The sequence below is a fragment of the Carettochelys insculpta genome, chromosome 33 (genome assembly GCF_033958435.1).
Source record: "Carettochelys insculpta isolate YL-2023 chromosome 33, ASM3395843v1, whole genome shotgun sequence".
In the NCBI taxonomy this organism is placed as follows: Eukaryota; Metazoa; Chordata; order Testudines; family Carettochelyidae; genus Carettochelys; species Carettochelys insculpta.
In genome coordinates this window covers 352,288-360,831 of record NC_134169.1, presented here as the reverse complement: position 1 = coordinate 360,831, position 8,544 = coordinate 352,288, and the positions used below count along the sequence as shown (strand labels likewise).

Sequence of the window (8,544 nt, the reverse complement as noted above, 5' to 3'; positions counted from 1 at the left end):
TTTGTTATCTGGGCTGCAGGAGGTGAGATGCAAAGAAAACAGGCTGTTGGAGTGAATCTTGGCCAAGCCTCTCACTGGTGCTGCTACATCTCCCGAACACCTCACACACCTACGGCAATTTCTGCACAACAAATGAATGCTGACACCATTGATCTCAGCGCAGAGCCGGTGCAGTCAGGAGAACACGTTTCTCTTTCATAAAGACTGAACACGCATTTGCAGAGAGTTTTCTGTGGTAAATTGCCTGTTAGTGACTCTCCAGAGAAAGGGGCATTCATGGCTCACAGACTGTTGTGCTTCACAACAATGGGCGATGGGACGAGAAAGCAGGACCCTGATTCATTCACTCTTCAGTTCCACTGGGGAGGGCAGCACCTTAACCGAGTGTTTTCCCTGCCTTCAATTTGCTCAGCATCAGCTGGATCAGGCTCTGACCTGCCCCAGGTGAACGTTGGTCGTCCAGCGCAGTTAGTCAAGAGGGAAGGAGAATGGGACAAAGAGGCTCCTTCTCATGCTCATTTTCCTCACCCTGGTTCCTCTCCAGCCTCATGGGCAGAGCGGAGGAAGGAGACTCCCTGTGGGGAAGCCCCGGGGGTGTCTGAGATGGCCCCAGCCCTGCAGCCTGTCCCACATGGCTGGTGTCAGGGACTCTCTATGAGGTCATCACCTTCCAACTTCTTTTAACCAATCAGCTGAGGTGCTGTAAAAGGCCCTTGTGATGTCACTTCCACACCTCCCCCTGGCCAGCTGGGCTCATGTCCTGCCCCTGGCAGCCCCTTCGCATGGCTGAGCTGCTACCCCTGCGTCACCCCCACTCTCTCAGGGACATTCTGGGGCTCTAGCCGGCTGCACATGGGAACAGCAGAGGCTGCTCTGTGCCACAGGCTCTTTGCAGAGATCATCTCATCTGACGCCCCTGCAGATCACAGGCCTCCTGTATGGTGCAGTCGGGAGTGTGGCACCAAAGCGCACACCAGACAGGCACTTGGTCTGCACTGGAAGGCGCCCAGGGCTAGAGAAATCCCCACACCCCGGGGGTGTTTGGAGGACATTAATGCAGTGACAGGAAGGGAAAGGACCCAAAGTTCACACTTGTGGGTTTGTATCATAATTCACGTGCAGAACATCTCTGTGCTCAGGTCTGCACATTTCACAATTTTATTTCTCTCTCAAGTTTAAATTTAATTCTTTGAGCAGTGAGTTCTATAATCCCTGATCTGGCCAGAGTAATGACCAATAGATAGATAGATAGATAGGTACCAAACATCAATCAATCAATCTATCGAATTGGGAATACAGCTACAAATCATAAAATTCCTTCCCTTTAATTTTAGTTAAATTGAATTCCCCTTTAATTGCAGCAAGGGAGGTTGGAGATTAGGAGATATTTCCTGTCAGGGCAGTTAAGCACTGGAATAAATTGCCTCGGGTAAGGGCAAAATCTCCATCTTTGGAGATATTTTAGAATTTGGATAAATATAAAGAAGGAAACTTTTTACATTGGTCCCCACTTTTCATCCCTGAAATTAGCAGCTCCCCCAGAACCTGTCTCATGTGATCGGAACCTACAGAAATTTCAGTGATGTTCATATATATAAAAATCCCATTTGGGCGCGTGTAAGAAAATAAGTCTGCAGAAAGGAAAAACTGAGAAGCAGTAACAGATTTCATCATTTTTAATGAGGTGGATGAGCCTGTGACCCAGCAGCTGACTGGGCTGTGCCCCCCTTAGGGAATTTCATAAGACTTAAGACTTTGGATCTTCTGTGCCCTGCTTCTTGGCCTGGGAGTCTCAACTCTTCTCTTTAGTGGCCAACACTTCCCCTGCAGGCCCTGGGGGAGGTAGGGAAGGGGGAAATCACATATGCAGGAATCGCCCCTGTGTTTCCCATTGGCCAGGAAGGGGGAACCACAGCCAATAGGAAGTGGTGGGTTGTGTGTTCAAAATGTCACGATGTGCTTGGAGCCACTTTCCCCTCGCCCCCAGGAGCTGCTGATAGTGGGAGCTGAAACTGCTTTACCCCACTGCACCACCCCATGGCTGCACCAGAGTTTGATATGCCCCCAATCTACGCTGCTGCACAAGGGATACTGCTGCTACCCAATGCCCTGCAGCCCCTGGAGGATTTGCTGGAGTCACAGGACTGTCTAGGCTGAGTCTCTGAGCCTGCATATCAGGTCTGGCAACCCAGGGCCTCTCTGTTCCCTGGCAGCATGGCCCACACAGCACAGAAGGAACACAGGGCTGGGACTGGGGACTGATGTGTCCAGCTCCCATTGCAATGAATGAAATGAATTGGGAAATGCTGAGGTGCCATATGCAGCTGTGCAGTCAGCATTTGGGTAAGGATGGCCCTGCCACCGTGTACTTTGCTGGCAGGGAGCAATCTAGAGCCCTGATGGGGGGAGATTCCAGCATGCACATGTGGTGAGGCTGGCCAGCCTGTTGGGAAGGGGCTTTGGCCATCTCCATCCCTCTTCTCGCTTGGCTACTTCCTTCACCTGACTGAGAAGGACTTGGGCCCTGGACACAGCCTGGCCAGCCTTTCCCCATCCCAGGAGATTACGTTCATCACAAGGTTCTTGTCCTGTCCCCACTCTGTTGACCTGACCGCCAAAATTCTTGCTGTCCAAAAACACCCTACAAGAGCCCGGCTCTCCAGACCATGTGGCAGAGGAAGCCTTTATGGTCACTACCTCTACATAAGGGACAGGCTTCCAAGTGGGTCTGGACCAGGTGAGGCTGAGCGTTGCCCGGACCCAGCCGCCCAAAGCACAAAGCCAGCCCCCCAGAAGCTCGCACTGCACCACACACTTCCCAAAGGAAGGGCAGTAGGATCACCCTGCCAAGTGGCACCTGCCCTCCACAGCAGCTCCAGTGGTTTCCTTTAATCTCCATTTCCTCCCCAGTTCTGCTGGACTCAAAGCTCTAGGAATGAGGGAAGTGAGAAACACAGGAGACCACTGCCCCAGCCAATCATGGTCCCCAGCACTTCTGCAGAGGTTGTTGTGGAACTCTGCAAATCCTCTTCAGTGACATTCAAGTGTCTAAGTGTCTGGCTGTTCTACACAAGTGGTTCAGAGACGTTCAGGGTGGTGGGACTTCATTCTCCTGCTGGTGTGGGTTGATCAGCAGTAAGTACAAATCTTGTGAATGTCTTTGGGTTGCAACCTTTCCTCAAGAAGTGAGACTGAGTCTCCCCCCCCCCGACACTCCCTTCCTTCCCTTGGAGGTGGTGGGATTAGAAGCCCTCCAGGGCTCTGCTTTCTGAGTTTTCAGCTCTAAGCTACTGGATGAGGAAGAGAGCGGCCAGGCCGGTGGGTTGCTGAACCAGGGGACAGGACAGACCAGCAGGAACTGGTGGAGTGACAAGAAAGTCCACAACTAGCTTAACTGTTTTCCTTCCAACAAAGCCCAGTGCAGGTTTGTCATGCCACTGGTGGGGGACGATGGTGGAGCTTCGGAGGGGCCCCGTCCCCCTAGTAAAACAGTGGCTGGCTCAATGGGAGGAGAAGACAGGAGGGTTTCAGCCACAGCAGTGGCCTCCCTTAGAGCAAATCAGGTGAACATAGAAGCAATGCCCCTTTGGCTTCATGAAAGGGGAGGGCTTTGGATCAGTGGGGGATGCAGGCCAATTACTGGGAGGGTCCCTAAAAAGTGAGATAATGGAGGAGGCATTCTGGTGGGACTGATTTATCCAGCATGAGGAAAAAGCCCTCACTCAGGTGCACCTGCGGAAAAGAAAACCAAGACCCTGGAGAAAGAGAGATTTCCAGCAAACCTCTGTGCTACCAGGAGGTCCCACATTGACTTGAACTGAGATAGAAAGATTCAGAGTTCTAAATGCTGTCCACTTCACCCTGAGACCTGACATTTGAATCTTTTCTGGGCACCTGTGACTCTTCATTGACTGGTACCGTGCACTCCTTAGCTAGCCATATTGTCATGTGCTCATTCTTTCTGAGAAAAATAGAGTTGCCTTCACAGAGTAACAAATCTCTCAGAGGTGGAGCGTTTGACTTCAGCTGAAGAGGTGCCACATTTCAGGTGGTTTTCTTCAGGAAAATATATTTTCACCTCCATCTCCAGAACATTCAGGTTTTGCCATGGATGTCTGAAATGGACTTCAATTCTTAAAATTTTCCTCTGCAAATGTACCAGCACTGAGGAAATCTGTCCCTCAGCTGAGATCAGTTCCCAGCCTGCAAGGCTCAGGTTTCTGTTCCATCGAACACACAAGTGGTGGCTGAAGAAAGGACCAACACAGCAGAGAAAAGGCCCTGACAGATCCCAGCTGCAGAGCACCATGCATTGGCCCAGAGCCTCCAAAGCAAGACATGAATGAGCCAGGTTAACCCCAGACCCACAGCCAGGGGTCAGGAACTTTCCTTGAGAATGAAAGAATGAGCAGTCCATGCAGTGACTCCTGCCCCAAAAGACTCATTTATGAGTAAACCCCGGGGTTCCCACAGAGGCCAGAGTGTAGAGGGAGAGGGGTTTCTAACCTGGAACAGCTGCCTGGCATGTCCCCTGCTGCTCAGATAGACCACAAAATAGAACCTAGATCAAGAACAAACACTGAGAGCAAAAAACCACATGAAGAGACCACAAAAACTTTCAGTCCTCAGAATGCACCAAACCAATCCTCCCAACACAGGCTTGCAAGGATGAAGGTGGCCAGCGAGGCTGAATCACTGCCCAGGCTGCACCTGCAGGAAGAGGCTGGGAGCAGAGATTGTCAGCAGGAGCAGAAGGGGCTATAAGTCAGGGATGGAAGCTGGTAACATGAAGGCTGCAGGTAAAGGGCAGCCCCTTGCAGGGCTGAGTGTTCATAGCCAGCACAGCTAAGTGAAGGGGAGTTGTAGGAAGCAGTCCAGGAAAGGAGAAGGGAAAGCTGAGAAGGGAAAGCCCAGAAGTGCCAGATGTGGAGTCCATGCTGAGCTGCAACCAGAAGGAGGGATTCCTCCAACAGTCACAGAGGTGTGGCATAGATCTGGCTTGTGGCAGGGAACAAGAGGACTACCTGGGTCACTGTGGGAGTGACAGTGAATTAAAGGACTGTAGCCCAGAAAGGGGGAAATACCAAGTCATCCAGAAAAAGGCAGAGGCAGAAGCTGGACGTTTGTGGCTTCTGCCAGCAGGTTGTGCTGTCCCAATGACCAGGAGGGACATAGATGTTGGGAGCACATCTTGACAGAGTAATGCCTGAGCTGAGCCATCCAGTAGCAAAAGGCTGCTTCATCATCCTGAGCAAATGAACAGAGGGAAAACATGCAAAGAGACATCAGTCCCCCCAAATGTCTGGGTAAGATATCAGAGAAAGGCAGAAGAAGGGCTTGAGCCCAGGAGCTCTCCCACCCCTAGAACAACAAGCCACCAACAGCCAGTGCTCTGATAAGTACTGCACCTAACTTCACCTTTCCAAGGTCATTTCCAAGCTTTCTTCACAGCCCTGAAGCAAGAAACCAACTTCCCACTCGGAACAGGTCACAAACCACTCTGTCAAAACAAAAGTCAGTCAAGTAGCACTTTAAGGAATTGCAAAATAATTCCTGAGGTGAGCTTTCATGGGACAGACCCACTTCTTCAGACCACAGCCAAACCAGAAGAGACTCGATATGTCAGGCAAACAGAACCAAAAACAGTAGTCAAGGAGGACAAATCAGAAAAACATGTTCAAGGTGAGCAAATCAGAGAGTAGAAGAGTATGGGGGGGCAGGGAGGTCAAGAATTAGATTAAGCCAAGTATGCAAACGAGCCCCTTTAGTGACTCAGAAAATATCCATCCCGGTTCAAACCACGTGTTAATGGGCCAAATTCGAATATTAAAGACAACTCAGCTGTTTCCTTTTGAATAGAGGTGCGAAAATTTTTTTTCAGTAACATGCATACTCTTAAGTCATTAATAGAATGGTCCACCACATTAAAAGGTTGACGAACTGGTTTGTGGATCCGGAGTGTTTTGATCTTTGTTTTGTGCCCATTAACCCTTTGTCTAAGGGACTTAGAAGTCTGTCCAATATACAAAGCATCTGAGCATTGTTGGCGCATGTTGGTAAGAGAAACGCAGGGAACACAAAGTCAGGGAGAGCAGCAAACACACTCTGTGGCGGGAGCATCAGGGAGTTCAGCTCAAGACTTCTTGCTCCCTGAGCAACACTCGGCCTTGCAAAACTCATCTTTGGAGGAAAAGCAAACATCACATATCACAGTATTAGACAAAAACAAAACCAACCAACCCCCGCCACACAAACGCCAGCTGCACTTGACTTCTCCTTGCCAAAGCCTTCCCCACCCTTCCTCCTGCCTGGAGGGAGATTCAGTTGGTGCTGCTGGGCTCAGTCATTCACAGCTCTGCCTGGTCTGCGTGACCCCACTCAGCACAAGCTGAGCTTCCTTCTTATAAGGAGATCCTTCCTTATTAGATCCAAATGCCACCAAAGCTGGGCAGCCCAAAGTGTTGGGGCTGGCAGGGAGTCAGGTGTGGGCACATAGCAGAGCTTTATCTGATATTTTGAGGAAAGAAGTAGAAAGAGTAGTGGTACGACTATAGAAAAACAAATTCTCGAGAAATAAGATCGTGCGAGAGATGATCAAATACAGCACAGAAAGTACGTGTCAGGAAATACACCGACTATGTGAGATTGCATGGAAGGAAGGAAAGTCCACTGAGGAATGGACAACAACCGCGCTGGCGACAATACACAAGAAAGGCAGTGCACAGAAGGTTTGCCCTAACAAGTCATCTAGGCAAGCTACTGCTGATGATACTGATGGAGAGATTGAGATCAAAAAGAAAAGAACATCTAACAGGCAAGCAGGTGGGATTTGGGAAAGATAAAAGGACCATACAGCAAATATAGATGCTAAGATTAATAGCAGAGAAACCTCGCTGAAAGAACATCTGCAACTGCTTCATTGATTGGGAAGGAGGCTCTTGAAGAGTTCCACCAGAATTTCAAGTTTCTACCCGACCATCAACCTTAGTCTGGACCAGTCCACAAAAGTGATCCACTTCCTGCACACTACTACAACTGTGCAGATAAGCGATGGTCACTTAAATACCACCCTATACTGAAAACCCACAGACCTCTTTGCTTATCTATACGCCTCCAGATTCCATCCAGAGGAGACTACATGATCCATTGTATACAGCCAGGCACTAAGGCACAACCATATTTGCTCTGAGCCATCAGAGACAAACATCTACAAGACCTTTACCAAGCTTTCCTCAAACTACAATATCCACCAAAGGAAGTGAGGAAACAGATTGAGAGAGCCAGACGGGTACCCAGAAGCCACCTGCTGCAAGTGGTCTCACAAGGAAAACAAGAGAACACCACTGGCCATCTCACATACAGCCACTACTTTAGACCTCTCCAACGCATCATCCATGATCTGCAAACCATCCTGGACAATGACTCTTCACTCTCACAGCCCTTGAGAGGCAGGCCTGTCCTCGCCTACAGACAGCCTGCCAAACTAAAACAACTCCTCACCACCAACTAAAGATCACAACATAGTAACTCTAAACCGGGAACCAAGCCCTGCAAGAAACCTTGCTGCCAGTTCTTCTCGCATATCTACACCACGAATATCCTCACAGGACCTAACAGCAACCACACCATCAGGGGCTCCTTTACCTGCACATCTACTAATATAATAGATACCATCGGGCACCAGAAATACCCCACTGCAATTTACATTGGCCAAACTGGACAGTCTCTATCTGAAAAACTAAATGGACATAAACCAGACATCAGAAAGGGTAATGGAAACAAATCTGTGGGAGAGCACTTCAATCTCCCTGGACACTCAGGAACAGATTTAAAAGTTGCAGTCCTACAACAAAGACATTTTAAAAATTAAATGGAGAGAGAAATCTCTGAGCTGCAATTTATTTGCAAATTTAACTCCATCAACCAAGGATTAAACAGAGACTGGGACTTCCTGGCTCCTTCCAAAAGCAGCTTCTCTGCCCTGGGTGTTAACAGCTCCACATTAGACTCTGAAAATGGGCCACATCCCCCTGTGTGATCTGACTTACTTTTTCCTCTTTTGATCCAAACTATTGATCATGGGCCATTTCCACCTGGACAGAATAGACCTTGTCAGCTCTGGCCCTCCCTTTTACTGGGACCCCACTCTTGGTGTTAGGAGAATCATACCCACACCAACTGAGCGAGCCAGCCTGCACAGTGACAGCTCACAAGGGCCCTTTCAGAAAGGAGCAAGAGGCAGCTGCAGGGTCCCTGGGGGCTCTGGAATTAGCTTGTTACCCCTCCTCCACAGCTCAGAATCCCCACAGCAGGTGGGAGAGAAGATGGTCCAAGTGCTCTTTTGTGCCCTTGCACACAGCTGAGCACAGGCACCTCCAAATGGCCCCTCTCCATGGAGAGCTTCCTGGAGAGCAGCCAAGAAGAAGGAAGTGGGGAGGGGTCTCCTGTTGCCTTGTGGGGAAAGTCTGCACTGGAGAATGTGGGTATCGATCCCACTACCTCTTGCATGCTAAGCAAGCGCTCTACCATTTGAGCTAATTCCCC

At 49.6% G+C, this 8,544-nt stretch overlaps 1 non-coding gene across 1 annotated transcript; it reads right to left on the bottom strand.

Moving 5' to 3' along the window:
* Positions 1–8,471: 8,471 nt before the first annotated feature.
* TRNAA-AGC (transfer RNA alanine (anticodon AGC)) lies at positions 8,472–8,544 on the bottom strand. The gene has a single exon. It is a non-coding gene; the product is annotated as a tRNA-Ala (tRNA).